Source organism: Pseudorca crassidens, chromosome 1 (genome assembly GCF_039906515.1).
Source record: "Pseudorca crassidens isolate mPseCra1 chromosome 1, mPseCra1.hap1, whole genome shotgun sequence".
NCBI lineage: Eukaryota > Metazoa > Chordata > Mammalia > Artiodactyla > Delphinidae > Pseudorca > Pseudorca crassidens.
The window spans coordinates 106,079,867-106,093,587 of record NC_090296.1 but is presented as its reverse complement, the minus strand read 5'-3'; the positions used below and the strand labels follow the sequence as shown (position 1 = coordinate 106,093,587).

The 13,721-nt window shown below is 46.9% G+C and overlaps 1 protein-coding gene across 1 annotated transcript in view; it reads right to left on the bottom strand.

Annotated features, from left to right (window-relative positions):
- CGNL1 (cingulin like 1) overlaps positions 1–10,295 on the bottom strand; it is a 155,807-nt gene extending 145,512 nt beyond the window's left edge. Inside the window, exon 1 of the mRNA XM_067748098.1 lies at positions 10,174–10,295. The gene's annotated coding sequence lies outside the window, so the exon portion shown is untranslated. The remainder of the gene's footprint in view (positions 1–10,173) is intronic.
- Positions 10,296–13,721: the final 3,426 nt, after the last annotated feature.

Genomic DNA, 13,721 nt, shown 5'->3' with positions numbered 1-13,721 from the left:
ATCCAGCATCTCACAGCCCTGAGCTGCTCTCCTAAATGCTTCAGTCTCTTCTTACTGAAGTCCCTACCCTGTTACTGAGCTCAGAATTGGGAGGATGGAGGTGACACACCATCTCCTTTCAGTCTGGCCTCTCCCTCCAGGAGCTAGCTTTACATCTCTGGGGCTTCAGGCTTCTCTGAATCTTCTATCATTGGTGGTTTAAGCGGGGTGGGGAGGAGAGAGTCCAGATTGTCTGGGTCAATGACACGCTACAAATCTGGCCCAGGCCTCCACCTGGAAATCTAAAGCAAAGGGTATTATTAAAGTCACGGGTTAAGGATCCCTGACTCCACAGCAGCTCATTTAGAAGCCCGCAGTGTGGGCTTCCCTGGTGGCGCAGTGGTTGAGAGTCCGCCTGCCGATGCAGGGGACACGGGTTCGTGCCCCTGTCCGGAAGGATCCCACATACCGCGGAGCGGCTGGGCCCGTGAGCCATGGCCGCTGAGCCTGCGCGTCCGGAGCCTGTGCTCCGCAACGGTGAGAGGGCCCGCGTACCGCAAAAAAAAAAAAAAAAAAAGTAAACACTTCCCAAGAAAGCTTTAAAACAGAGGGAGGTTTTTATTAAACGACTTAATTGAGGGCCACTTCTCATGTGGAAAGTTTTTTACCCAGAGGAATAAAATGGCCTGGTGGGTGTTTTCCAGACACTTGTTTTTAAACCTGCCGTGCTGTCCTGGGGAAATGAAGCACAACTCTGGCCCTGTTGCTAATTCTTCAGCAGAAATAAAATACCTAATAAGACCTACTCCCCGGCGGCACAGAGAACCCGGCATGACAATGTCACTCCAATATTCATTTCAAGGGTCATTAGAATCACCGGACAGGAAAAGTGGAAAAACTAAGGTTGGCCAAAAAGAACCCAAATAAATGAAGAAAGACGTTCTAAAGCTTGAAAACAGGACACGTTGTGGGAGAATAGGCCTGATGAAACTGAGGCTTGGGTTACTCTACAAAGACACCAGGTAAAAGGAATGAAGTGCTAATACTCACTACAGCGCATGGATGGACCTGGAAACCATGATGCTTACTGGAAGAAGCCAGACCAAAAGGCCACACGTTGTATGATCCCATTTATATAAGATACCCAGATAGGCAATTCCACGGAGACAGAAAGTAGACTGGTGGTGCCAGGGCCTGGGGGGAGGGAGGAATGTGAAATGACTGCAGAGTGGCTACAGGGTTTCCCTCTCGGGTGACGAAAAAGCTCTGGAATGAGATAGGGGTGATGGTTGCACAATGCTGGGAATGTACTTAATGCCACTGACCCGTACACTTTAAACTGGCTAAAATGGGCAATTTTACACAGTATGTATTTTACCACCATAAAATAGAAAATGATAACAGGAACTCCGGAAAAATCCTCTTTCAGCGCCTAAGCCAGGAGCAATCCTTTCCTCACATGAATATAAATATACATGCTATAGGCCAAAATAATAAATAGTATTATTTTACTAATAACTCATTTATTGAGTTAAGCTTCCCACGTGCACTATGCACTTAAGGCCAAGTCACTTCCCCCCGCCCCACCGCACCTGTCCTCAGGTGGGTGGTGGTGTTATCATTAGCCCCATTTTACAGGTGAGGAAACCAAAGCACAGGGAGGTCCAGGAGCTTGCCCAGGGTCACCCAGCAGATAGGGGAGAAGCCAAAGGATGAAGCCAGAGGGAGGAGAGCAGGTAGCTTACACCCCAACTCAGAGCACGACCACTCTGCCACCGAATCGTACGCTCTGCTGAAGGAACGTTTTCTGGGCCTAGTTTCCCACTTTGCCCGCAACACGGATATTGCTTGGCTGTTGAGCCCTAATCCTTTTTCACTGGCATTTCTTGAGGGACCACAGAGTTCTCTGAAAAACACGTTCAAAATCACACCTTAGGAATCAAACTACACCTTCACATGTGTAGAACTACTTCACGTGGACAGAGCGATTTTCCTGTGTTCGGATTTACTGTATTTAGTCCCGGGAACAATGTGGTAAGATAGGAGGGTGATGTGATTACCCGTCCTTTCCTGGGGGAGAAAAGCCAGCCTCCCAAGGTCAGGCCACATGGTGGGTGCAGGCACCTGGCTTCTACTCCAGGGCACCACTCTGCTGTCTTCCTGAAGAGCCAGGTTTAACTACTGAGCTGTTAGGGATGTTTTTTAGCATATAAGTTATTTATATGTAAATCTATATGTATTATTTATATGTAAACAGGTGCACGCAATTACAAATGAAGTTAAGGAGCACGCTAATGGAGAAGAAAACAGCTCTTCCCACATTTCAGGGGCGCCTGTGAGGTAACCCAGAAGCACCAACGAAAGGTTAAATTCCATTCCCTCCACCCCACTTAAGAAATCAGGGCTCTTTGCCACTTGCCATCAGCTCCCTTTGATAAGAGATGTTAAAAACCACCACCGCTGTTAGAGGTGCCGCCTTGCCTGGGCTCTCAGCCTCCCAGTACTGACTTTGGGGCTGGAGAATTCTTTGTTATGGGGGCCACCCTGTGCATTGTAGGGTATTTGGCAGCATCCCTGGCCTCTATCCCCTAGATGCTAGTAGCCACCACCACCCCTGGTCGTGACAACCAAGATGTCTCCAGATACTGCCAAATGTCCCCCAGCGGGGGCCCCATTTTTGAGAGCCACTATACTATGTCCAAGAGATGTGGCCCTAACAGCTCTATGAGGTAAGAGCTACATGCCCCTTTTACAGATGAGGAAACAACCCTGAAATGGATGAGGAACCTGCCCAGAACACCACACGCCTTGTGATGGGTAAATGTGGTTTCCAATTCAAGCAGTTGAGCCCCCAGTGCTCTCGCCCCACAGTGGGAAGATGGAACAAGAAGACCAGAGGCAGATCTACCTTCTACCAGCTCACGTCCTGAAATGTTAAACGGAGCCTTGCCCCGAGAAGATGGAGGTGGGCTTGAACCCTCCAGGGGTTTGATCCTCAAGTCCAAAGACAATGCGTTCTGCTTGCAAAAACAGTCCCAGCCGTGCCCGGAAGGCTGAAGGGCCTCCTTGACTCACTAAATAACCTGCAAGCTGGGAGTAGGCATGCCCTTTGAATACCAGTGCTTTAAGCACAAATACAAACAGCAATCACTGACCATGAGAGCCCGAAATACATTTTTTAAAACATGCCTTTATCAAGAATTTCCCCTTATTATTTTGGTGAAACATTCCCCCACAGTCTCACCCTTCTTAGCGCTCATCTGTCTTTCGTTTAGAAATCACTGTGGCTGCTAGAGAGACACAGATGAAATACAAGACGTCACGTTTCAAAAAGATGAATGACTTCTGTCCTTCCTCCTACAAAACTTTATGGAGCCTCTAGTTTCTGCTACACACGGGGGTGCGAGGTCAGCTGAGACAGCCCTCCGCTTTACAGGTCTGTTTACAGGTTTTGGGGGGAGGGGGGGTTCCTCCGACATGTTAGCCAAGGGCACTGATGGTGTTCTAATTGTTGAGATAAAGGCACATGCAAGCAGCCAACAATTTGTGAAGCAATGAATGAGTGGGTGAATCGAGGGGACGAATGCAGAGCCCATGCACTAACCAGCGCTCCGGGTCCAGAGCAGCACATCTCAGGGCCAGACAAGTTTGAACCCTGGATCCAACCACTTGGTAGCTGCACAACTTCGACAAGTGACCCAATTTCTCACGGGCCTTCTTTCCCTCACCAGGAAAATGGGTTTATGATAGTACCCATCCCACAGAGCTATGTCGAACACTCTCAGACAAGGCTGGACGAAAATGCTCCAGAAGCATCTGCTGTTATTATGAGAATCACTGATCTGGGCAGGCCTCCTGGGAAGTCCGGTGACTCTTCTGCACCCCACCCAGCTGCCTCACGCCCAGGAAGCTGGACTCAAGGCAGGTATCCAGACCCTTAGCAAGAGGTGGTCATGCCCTGAGCAGACCAGACCTGAAGAACCAGGTAACTCTTGGCTCTAATCCTCCCCCGCTTCCCTACCTCCTCTCTCCCTCTAACCTTACACCCCATTCCACCCCATCCCACCCCAAAAAACAGCTTTTGGGTGGCTCAGGGCAGCACAGTTAGGGCTGAGCTGGCCTGACTACATGTGAAACAAAGGTGCTCAAGCCTCAAGCCTGAAACTCACAAGTAGGAAAAATCTTAAATTTGGTAAACTCCAGCCAGCAGTCCCTTTCCAAACTACTCTCTCTTATCTCTCCCTCCATTCTTTCTCTATCAGTTCCTCTCCAACTCTTAAAGCTTTCACTGTAATCACCACTCAGTAAACTTTCCAGGTTTTTGATATTTGATTAGGGCAAGGAGAGAGACTAATCCACTTTTCAGCTGCTGCTGTGCAATTCTAAGTCACTGTTTTTAATAAGGAGGATAAAAATCTTATAGGCAAAAATGGAGAAGCAAATTCTTTTTTTTTTTTTTTTTTTTTTTTTTTTTACAAAAAGCTGTCTGTAATACAGCTACAACAAAGCTCAAGGATATGGATTAGTTCATAGGATATATTAGAACCTCTTTACGACTTTGGAAACTGGGCCATTTCTTTTTCCTCTGAAATAAAATCAAAAGAGAGGGCAGCCGTTAACAGCGTCTCAAACTCTGAACTGGAACCACAAAACTCCAGCCCTCACCAGGTTCCTCACCTGGAAAATGGTATCAACAACACTGACGTTTCAGGATCCCTGGGAGGAGTCTTAGCTGCAGGGGGTCCTCTTCCCTGAATGGACTCCAATTTGCAAGGGAAAACAGAGTGCCAGTTTCAAATGCAATAAAATACAGGCTAGAAAGCCAGGGGGAGTCAGAAGTAAAACCAAGGAGAATTATTGAAGCCAAAGCTAGAAAATCTTGATCATCTTGCCCCAATCCTCTAGCAAAGAGATAAGCAAGGGTGAAAGATTATTAATAATTATTAGAAATAATTATTAGTATTATTAATAATAAAATAAAGATAATTAATGAATTATTAATAATTATTAATAATTCTGGAGAATTATTAAAGCCAAAACTAGAAAATCTTGATCATCTTGCCTCAATCCTCTAGCAAAGAGATAAGCAAGGGTGAAAGATTAATAATTATTAGAAATAATAATTAATATTAATAATTATGAAATAAAGATAATTAATAATAATTCTGGAGAATTATTAAAGCCAAAACTAGAAAATCTTGATCATCTTGCCTCAATCCTCTAGCAAAGAGATACGCAAGGGTGAAAGATTATTAATAATAAAGGGGCTTTATAGACTTAAGAAAACTACAAAGTATATAACAGCCTGAGCCATTATGTACTCTACCAAAGGCAAGCAGAAAGCCCTGTGATTGGACAGCAGGGGATAAACCCGCCCTATAAAACAAGAGGCTGAAATATTCCATGTTCACGACAAAATGCCCTGTGCTCTAATCCCAAACACTAACTCCATGATGACCCTCCATCGAGCTGATCCTTCTTAGGGTGAAATATAGAGCTGGAGCCCACTGCAGTAATGGACACACACACGGTAACCCTGTTTTCAACTTAACCTTTCCTAATTATAGCTCCGCACGCCTCTAAACCCTTCTGACCCGTAATTTTAAGAGCCTGAGGTACTTAACAATGCAGCAAAGGTTTGTTTTTGTTGCTAGTACCACATAAATAGGAACTGAGCGTGCACGGCTTCGTTTTGCTCCAGAATATTCGACACTGAACTTCGTTTTTAATCTCTTACCCAAGGACCAATTATCTCCAGAAATTCAGAGGTTTGCAGAACTTGAAGAAATGTGGAGACAATGTCTCTCTAACGTAGGATTTGGGATCCATTCAGAGCCTTTCTAAACAGCCTAATCTATCCTCTCCGTTTAAAGAACCAGAAAAATAGGATTTCATAGAATTTCCCTTGGGATGATAAGCCCACAGTGATCTTCAGTCTAACATTACGCATCGTCCCGTAGAGGAAAACAGTAAATCAATCCAGATCTAAGGGGACTGTGGTGTTAGAAAAACAAGGCACAGAAAACTCAATTTCCCAATCAGTTCTGCTTTAGAGGCACAAGGAGCAGTGGAAAGGCCTCAGCTTTGAATTCAGGCAGACCCGAGAGCTCTGGAACCTCAGCTCTGCCACTCCTCTAGAGCGCCTGTGCTGCCCAGGATCTCTTTGGGCCTCAGTTTCCTCATCTGTAAAATGAGGCCACTTCCACCTGCCCCTCAGGAACATACAGGTTTTAAAGCAACAGAGGGCAAGTGCCCCGCTCGCTACCTGACACGTGAAAGGTGGACAGTCAACAAATGTAACTACTCTTACAACCCTGGGGTTATTAGTCCTGTGAGTCACTTGTTTGGAAACCACCTTCCCAAGGAAAAGCAGTGTGAAGTCCAGTTTCCTGTCTGTCCAAGGAAACCTGAGCTAAAGGGACAACAGTATGATAAAGAACGAACATCCACACACTGGCCGGAGCCGCAGACAAGAACCGACCCACCTGCTCTCAAAGTACAATGGCTGCTGTTACCCTCCTCCCAGCTCAGTTGCACAGGAGGGGTAGCCTCTACTCACTAAGCTGAGGTTGCCAGTTACCATCAAGGCAAAAAGGGATCCAGCCACGTACTCTGCCAGCTTCCCAACACCGGTCGTATCCCTGCACTGCTTGCCTAAGTACTCCTTAAGCAAGTCGCATCTGCCAGAATCCTAACTCCTCCTTCCTCACTCCTCACTTTCCCTTGGCAGGATCGGCGTACAAACCCCTCTCGTCCATCAGAAAAGTATCTGAAGTCAATTATTTAAAACTTGACGTAGGGACTTAATAAAATAATTTAAACCCAAGAAGAGCTTTTCTTGTGTCTGCTTTGCCAATTAACTGACAAGGTATCTATACACCCAGGGGAGGCGAGCCAGGTGGTACCCGGCTCCCCCCAAGTTCTTCATGCTCATCGTGCGTCTAAGAGTTCCCAACTTACTGTAACCCCCAGTTTACATCTCCACCAGATTTCAAGCTCCATACCCCGTTTACCACGACATCGGTGAACGATAACAGAGCTTAGCAAGGACTGGGGGCTTCATAAGAACTGGATTTGTTATATGACTGAATAAAGAAACAACAAAAACAAAAATTTGGCATGAATTTAAGATGAAGCACTCTCTCTCCCAGGGATATTGGTTTGGGGGATGGAGGACAGTGCCTGAAAAAGGAAGGAAAGTGGGGTCGGACTGGGACATTTGACTGAAAACTCCAATCAGCTTCCCCTACGTGAAAGCCGGTCAACCCTGGTGCTCCTTCCATCAAATCCCCCTTTCTTCTCTTGTACTTTCAGGGTTTTCATGGTATAACTTGTTTCTTGATAACAGCAATGTCATGTGACAGAATAAAGTAAGCACTTGGTCATTCACGGAAAATTACCCAATTTTCAATTCCCCTTGAACTTTGTTTTTCTCCTCTGATGCCAACCTTTCAGCCATTTCACTGCCCTTTAGTGCCAGGATCAGAGGAGGCAAAGAAAGGAAGAGCACAAAATCAGTTGTGTTTTTTAAAAGGGTCAATGGCACCTCTTAGATAAATGGGTTGCAGGCAGGGCTGGGGACAGAGGGAGTTAAGGAGGCCATTGAATCCTTTAAACCATCCCCAACCCCATCAATACAAGCAAATTAACTATCCCTACATGAAGGGGGGAAAAAAAGCCAATAGGGAAGTCTATTCTTAACACAAATCAAAGATCAGTCTTCTGAATGCTGCATACCCTTTCTCTAAATAAAGAAGCCCCTCACTAACTCTTTCTTCACTTACTTTCTTCTAATCACTTTAGAATATTAGAGTTACTACTAAAAACGGAGAAATGCTTAAATAAATCTGTTAGGGCCATAGTTACACATACTTTTTCTTGCTTTTTTTTCCAGAATGTACCATTATATTCACAGTTTAACCATTGCTGTTCAGGTGCAACTTTTCAGGCACTAGGAGTTCGACAGCATCGTCTAGTCAACATTTTGCCCCTAAATGGAGATAAGATTAGCAAGTTAACGAACCAGTCAGTAACATGGCTTCATTTTGTTGGCCTGGTCCAAAAAAAACAAAAAAACTCAACAGTAGGAAAACACTTTCCATATGGTCTTCTTCCCCCAAAGGTTGAGGATTCCGGCCAGGGGCCACCCTGTGAGACCATGCCCTCCACATAACCTCCATTCTCAAGCCAAGCCCAATGCCACCGCGGCCCCACTTCCAGCAACTGAGCACAGGGATAGGAGCAGCGCATGGTAATGGAAGATGGGAAAGAGAGAGAAACCAACTGGGACCGAACTCTACCATTTTGAATTTTTTCAAAATGAATGTTCTTTTGACTCACGTTAGGAGCTAGAAATGAACACAAACTTTCCTCCAACTCTGGAGGGCATTCTCTTAAAAGAATGTCACACCACTACTAATAAAAATGTCACATAGAGGGCCAGCGCCTAAGAAAAAAATGAAATCCACTGGTTTGTGGCCACGTAGCATACAGGTGGGAATCGAATACAAACATCATACTTAGGTACCACAGTAAATTAACCAAGATCCCAGGAGACTGTCACAATAATACACTATAAGAAAACATATGCTCAAATTCAGTCAATGTATACATATATTCGATTTTTCCTTATGCCTATTTCCCTATCATTTTTAAGATCATTAGACAAGTGGCAAAGGTCTCACCTCAGATGTGTCATGCTACTGTAGGCACCAATTCCCTAACTCAGATATTATGCTATCAACAAGAAAGATAACACTGTGTTAATTACATCTGCTGGGCTTAATCACACAATGGGAATAAGCCCGATCTACACAACGAAGCTTAACACACATATTAACACCATATCAACTACAAAATAATAAGGACCTTGTCAGCTTGCATTCTTAAAAAATTTCCCCACACATTTATGCAGAATCATAATCTGTGCCAGAGGATCTCCAAAAGCTGATGGATTCCTAAATTATTTTTCCTCCTTTTAATCTGAAATCCTTTCCAAATAGGACAAGTCAAACTATCACTTAATTTCCCTGAATAAGAACCCTGTAGCATAACCTTGACCCTTGCAAGGACTTCATGACTTTAATCCCTCCACTGTCACCTCCTTGGCAGAAAGTGCACTAGCAATATTTTCTGTGAAGAGAGAGGCAGAAGCAGAGGGAACTCCAGAAAAACGCACCATCTACAGTTTAAAGTTGGAAAGCACCAGCCCACAGGTTTTTCAGGTGCAAAGGTGGATTACACAAGGCAGAATCGAGAGCAGCTGAGATGATCTCTTAACAGTTCAGAAAGTGGGTGTGGAAAGCGAAAAGCACAACCCAAAGCACATTAGAATCACCTGGCTTTTTAAATTCCATTGCTCAGGCTGCGCCCCAGACCAGCTAAATCAGGATCTCTAGAGGTGGGACCTAGGCATCAGAATTTTTTAAAACTCTCTAGAAGTGCAGCCAAGTTTGAGAACCAATACCCAAAAGAAATCCGCAACGTGTTTTGAACAGCGCGTTGTGAGCAGCGTTGGAAAGGCACCGCAGCCTTGGGGTGAAGGGGTATACACAGAGTAAATATACAAAGTTTTTTTAAAAAATCCTCTGTAACTAACTCCAACATGACAGCCAAGCACCTGTGTAGAGGCCAAACAGTGATGCAACTTGGAAAAGTCCCTTGGAAAGCTAGGATGTGTGCCGTACGTGAGGCGGGGTCTTTCAGGACGACCTGCCTGGACCGGGAAAGCCAGGGAGAGAGGGACGCCCACCCGCCCTTTCTTTTCAAGGGATGGTCGAGACCAACACGCCCAGAAATAAAGTAAAACAGAGTCGACAGGGACCGAGGTGCTCGCTTGGGTCCGGGAGGAACCCTGGCTCACTCGCAGCAGTCACTCGAGCCCGAGGGTCGAGGCAAGGGTGCTAAGGCTACCAGCCCCTCTTCACTACACGGCGGTCTCGGAGCCCCTCCCTCGCCCCGGCCCCGACGCGGGCCCCCGGGAACCCGACCATCTGTCCTGCACGTCTCCCCGCCAGGGCGCGCGAGCGGGAGCCAGGAGCGCACTTTACAGCCCCCGGGACCCGCGCGCCTGGCGGCGGGCGCGGCGCGTCGCGCGGCTCGGACGGCAGGCCCGAGCCCCTCCGGACCCCGCCGCCCACGACGACACCTCGGCCTCCCAGTCCAAGTCCCCGCGCCCGCTCCCGGCTCACTTACCGCCGCCGCCACCCGGGTCCCGCTCCAGCCGCAGCCAGCAGAGCCCGGCCCGAGTGCAGGGACCGCGGCGCCGCCAAGAGGCCGGGCGAGCCCGGGCCCCGCCCCGCCCGCCCTCGGGGAGGAGGGGCTGGGGCCGGGGCCGCCCGGGTTGGGGAGGCCGGCGCACGCCCCCCGCCCCACGCCCGAGCCGGCTAGTCCCGCCCGCTCCAGCAGCTCGGCGGGCCTTCCCTGCACTCCCGCGTGCCCTCGTGCCGCCCCGGCCCTCGGGACAAGTCTCCCCGCACCCCGACACCGCGCCTACTCGGCTCGGCCGGGACGCGCCCGCCCCTCAGCCAGCACCTCTTCCCCATCCCACCGCATCAAGCCTCACACTCCTCTCCAGCTACGCTTTGTCCTCACCCTTCCCCAGATAGGAATGTCCTCCCACCTCCCCTCCGCCGTCTCCGGTACTCTTCACCTCAGTTCCAAATTCCCCGTCTCCTAGGAGCCTTGCCTGTTCCGCACCCCCGACTTCCCTTCTGTCCCTTCCCCATGGCCCCTTGGCCCAGTTTTCTTCCTACCCTTACAGGCAGACTTTTTCTCCCTACCTGGTCAGAAACTTTAAGGTATAACTTTTCTCCTACCACAATCAAATCTGCAAGTGTTTATTGAGCACCTACGAAGTCTAGAAATACTGGTGGAGGTGTCGCCAATAATAAATGTCCGTCCCTGTTAGGGAGGCAGGGAAGTGAGATGCGTAAGGTCACACAGCTGATGGTAGTAGGACTGGGATTAGAAGTCAGATTTCTGGTATCTTGTTGAGGCCCGCTCCAGGGGAAACTGCAGAATGCCGACCAGCTGCGGGAATTTGAGCAAAAAACGTTTTCTTACCTGTGAAATGGGAGGATACCCACCCCACCAGTTTGTGAAGATTACCTAAGAAAACAGACATGGAATATCACACAACCTGTGCTAATAAGTAAATGTTTGTTGACGTATGGAATGAAATAGACACTTGAAAATTCAATAATTTAAAATTACAATATAGAAAGACAAAAAGTAATAGTGAATGCAAGAAAACATTGGCAAATCATATCTGATAAGGGATTAATATCCAAAATATATAAAGAACTCATACAACTTAATAAGAAAAATACACTATGATTTTAAAGGGGGCAGAGGATCTGAATAGACATTTTTCCAAAGAAAACGTACAGATGGTCAACAGGTACGACAAAAGGTGCTCAGCAATCATCAGGGAAATGCAAATCAAAACCACAATGAGCTATCACCTCACACCTGTTCAGAATGGCTATTATCAAAAGGTCAAGAGATAACAAGTGTTGGTGAGGATGTGGGAATGTAAATTGGTTTCAGCCACTATGGAAAACAGTGTGGAGGTTCCCCCTAAATTAAAAATAGAACTACCATATGATCCAGCAATTCCACTCCTGGGTATTTATCCAAAGAAAATGAAAACTCTAACTTGAAAAGATATATGCACCCCCAATGTCATTGCAGCACTATTTACAATAGCCAAACTATGGAAGCAACCTAAATGTCCCTTGATGGATGAATGGCTAAAGAAGATATAGTATAAACATACAATGGAATATTATTCAGCCATTAAAAAGAAGGAATATGATTCAGCCATAAAAAAGGAAATCCTGACATTTGCGACAACATGGATGGACTTTGAGGGTATTGTGCTAGGTGAAACAGGTCAGGGAAAGACAAATACCACATGATCTCTCTTATATGTGGAATCTACAAAAACAAACAAAGAATAAGCTCAGAGAATAGATACAGAGAACAGATTGGTGGTTACCAGGTGGGAGGAACTGAGGGGGTTCAAACGGGTGAAGGGGGTGAAGGGAGTAAAAAGTAAAAACTTTCAGTCATAAAATAAGTCATGTGGATGTAATGTACAGCATGGTAACTATAGTTGATAATACTGAATTACACATTTTAAAGCTGCTACGAGATTAGATCCTAAAAGTTTTCAGCACAAGGAAAAAAATCTTTGTAACTGGAAGTTAACTAGACTTATTGTGGTGATCATTTTGCAGTATATGCAAATATCGAATTATGTTGTACACCAGAAACTAATATAATGCCAAATGTCACTTGTACCTAAAAAAAACAAACAAAGTTTAAAATAATAGTGATGGGGGTGGTGGGGAGATTTGGATTCTACTTATCCAAAAGAGGCAGCAATGGTCAAAGGAGACTTTTTGGAGAAAGTGGAGTTGAGCTATCCTAGAAATAATGGATCCAGATGCAGGTGAGTCCAGGAAGACACCCAAGGTGGACAGGGTGTGTGAACAGTATTCAGAGTGTGGTCTGGCTTTTTCCTGAATGGAGGCTGCCTGTAGGGAATAATACTAGAATGGGGATGGGGCCAGATGGTGGAAAAGGCATCCAATATCAACGTGAGGGGGCTCAAGTTAACCAAACAGCACTTGGATACCTCAAAATGGCTGGAATGGAACTTGCATCCTACAGAGGGCCCTTAAATGACCCTGGAAACCTGGATGGCAGAAACCGGCAGCCCAGGAACCAGCAAAGTGATGAGAGGGGATTGCAGCAGGGAGGGAGAGGGAAGAAAAAATTTCCAAAGAAGACCCCTAGGAGTTGGGGAGCAAATGTGTGCAGTGTGGGAATGGAAAAAGCAAAGACAAAACTGAGGTTTCAAGGCTGGTGGCTTGGAGCACCTTAAATAGGCATGATTGTTTTATGAGGGATGATGAAGTTTCCATGGACTGTGAGGTAACGATGGCACTTTTCAGTGGAAATGCCCCCCAGGCAGCAGGAGGCGGGGTTGGGAAGTAGAGGGTAAAGGAGAGTAAGGACTGGACCAGGCGCCAGGAGAAGAGAGTGAAGTTCCCTCACAAAGGGCTGAGGAAGCAGCGGTACCAGCCAAGGGAGAAGGAGAAGGGTCCCGGAGAGCCGTCAGGAAGAACCAGGGAAGTCTCTGATAGAAGCCAAAGGATGAGCAGTTCATGAAGGAGAGGGTGGTGCCGAACGCCACAGATCTACTTCTAGACCCTCACACTAGGAGCCGTACAGAGTATGCACTCGGTACATGTTTGTTAACTGTCGAAAAAGCATTTAATCAGCAACTGACCCCCACTTCCAGGCAGGTATTTTCCTGATAACAAAAAAAAAGGACAGTGGGCTTCCCTGGTGGCGCAGTGGTTGAGAGTCCGCCTGCCGATGCAGGGGACACGGGTTCGTGCCCCGGTCCGGGAGGATCCCACGTGCCGCGGAGCGGCTGGGCCCGTGAGCCATGGCCGCTGAGCCTGCGCGTCCGGAGCCCGTGCTCCGCAGCAGCGGGAAAGGCCACAACAGTGAGAAGCCCGCGTACCGCAAAAATAAATAAATAAATAAGGAGAGCCACTGGGGGCAAGGAAAGAAGCGGAGTGGAGATCAGTTTATTAGAGAAATTGCTTTTGAGGCTGCTGTCAAGATGCAGCTCAAGCCCCTTCAACCTCACTTGGAAACAAACCTCCCCCTGCCAAGGCTAAGTGTTTTTGTTCATTTCTGATGGCCAACACCTTCTAACAAGG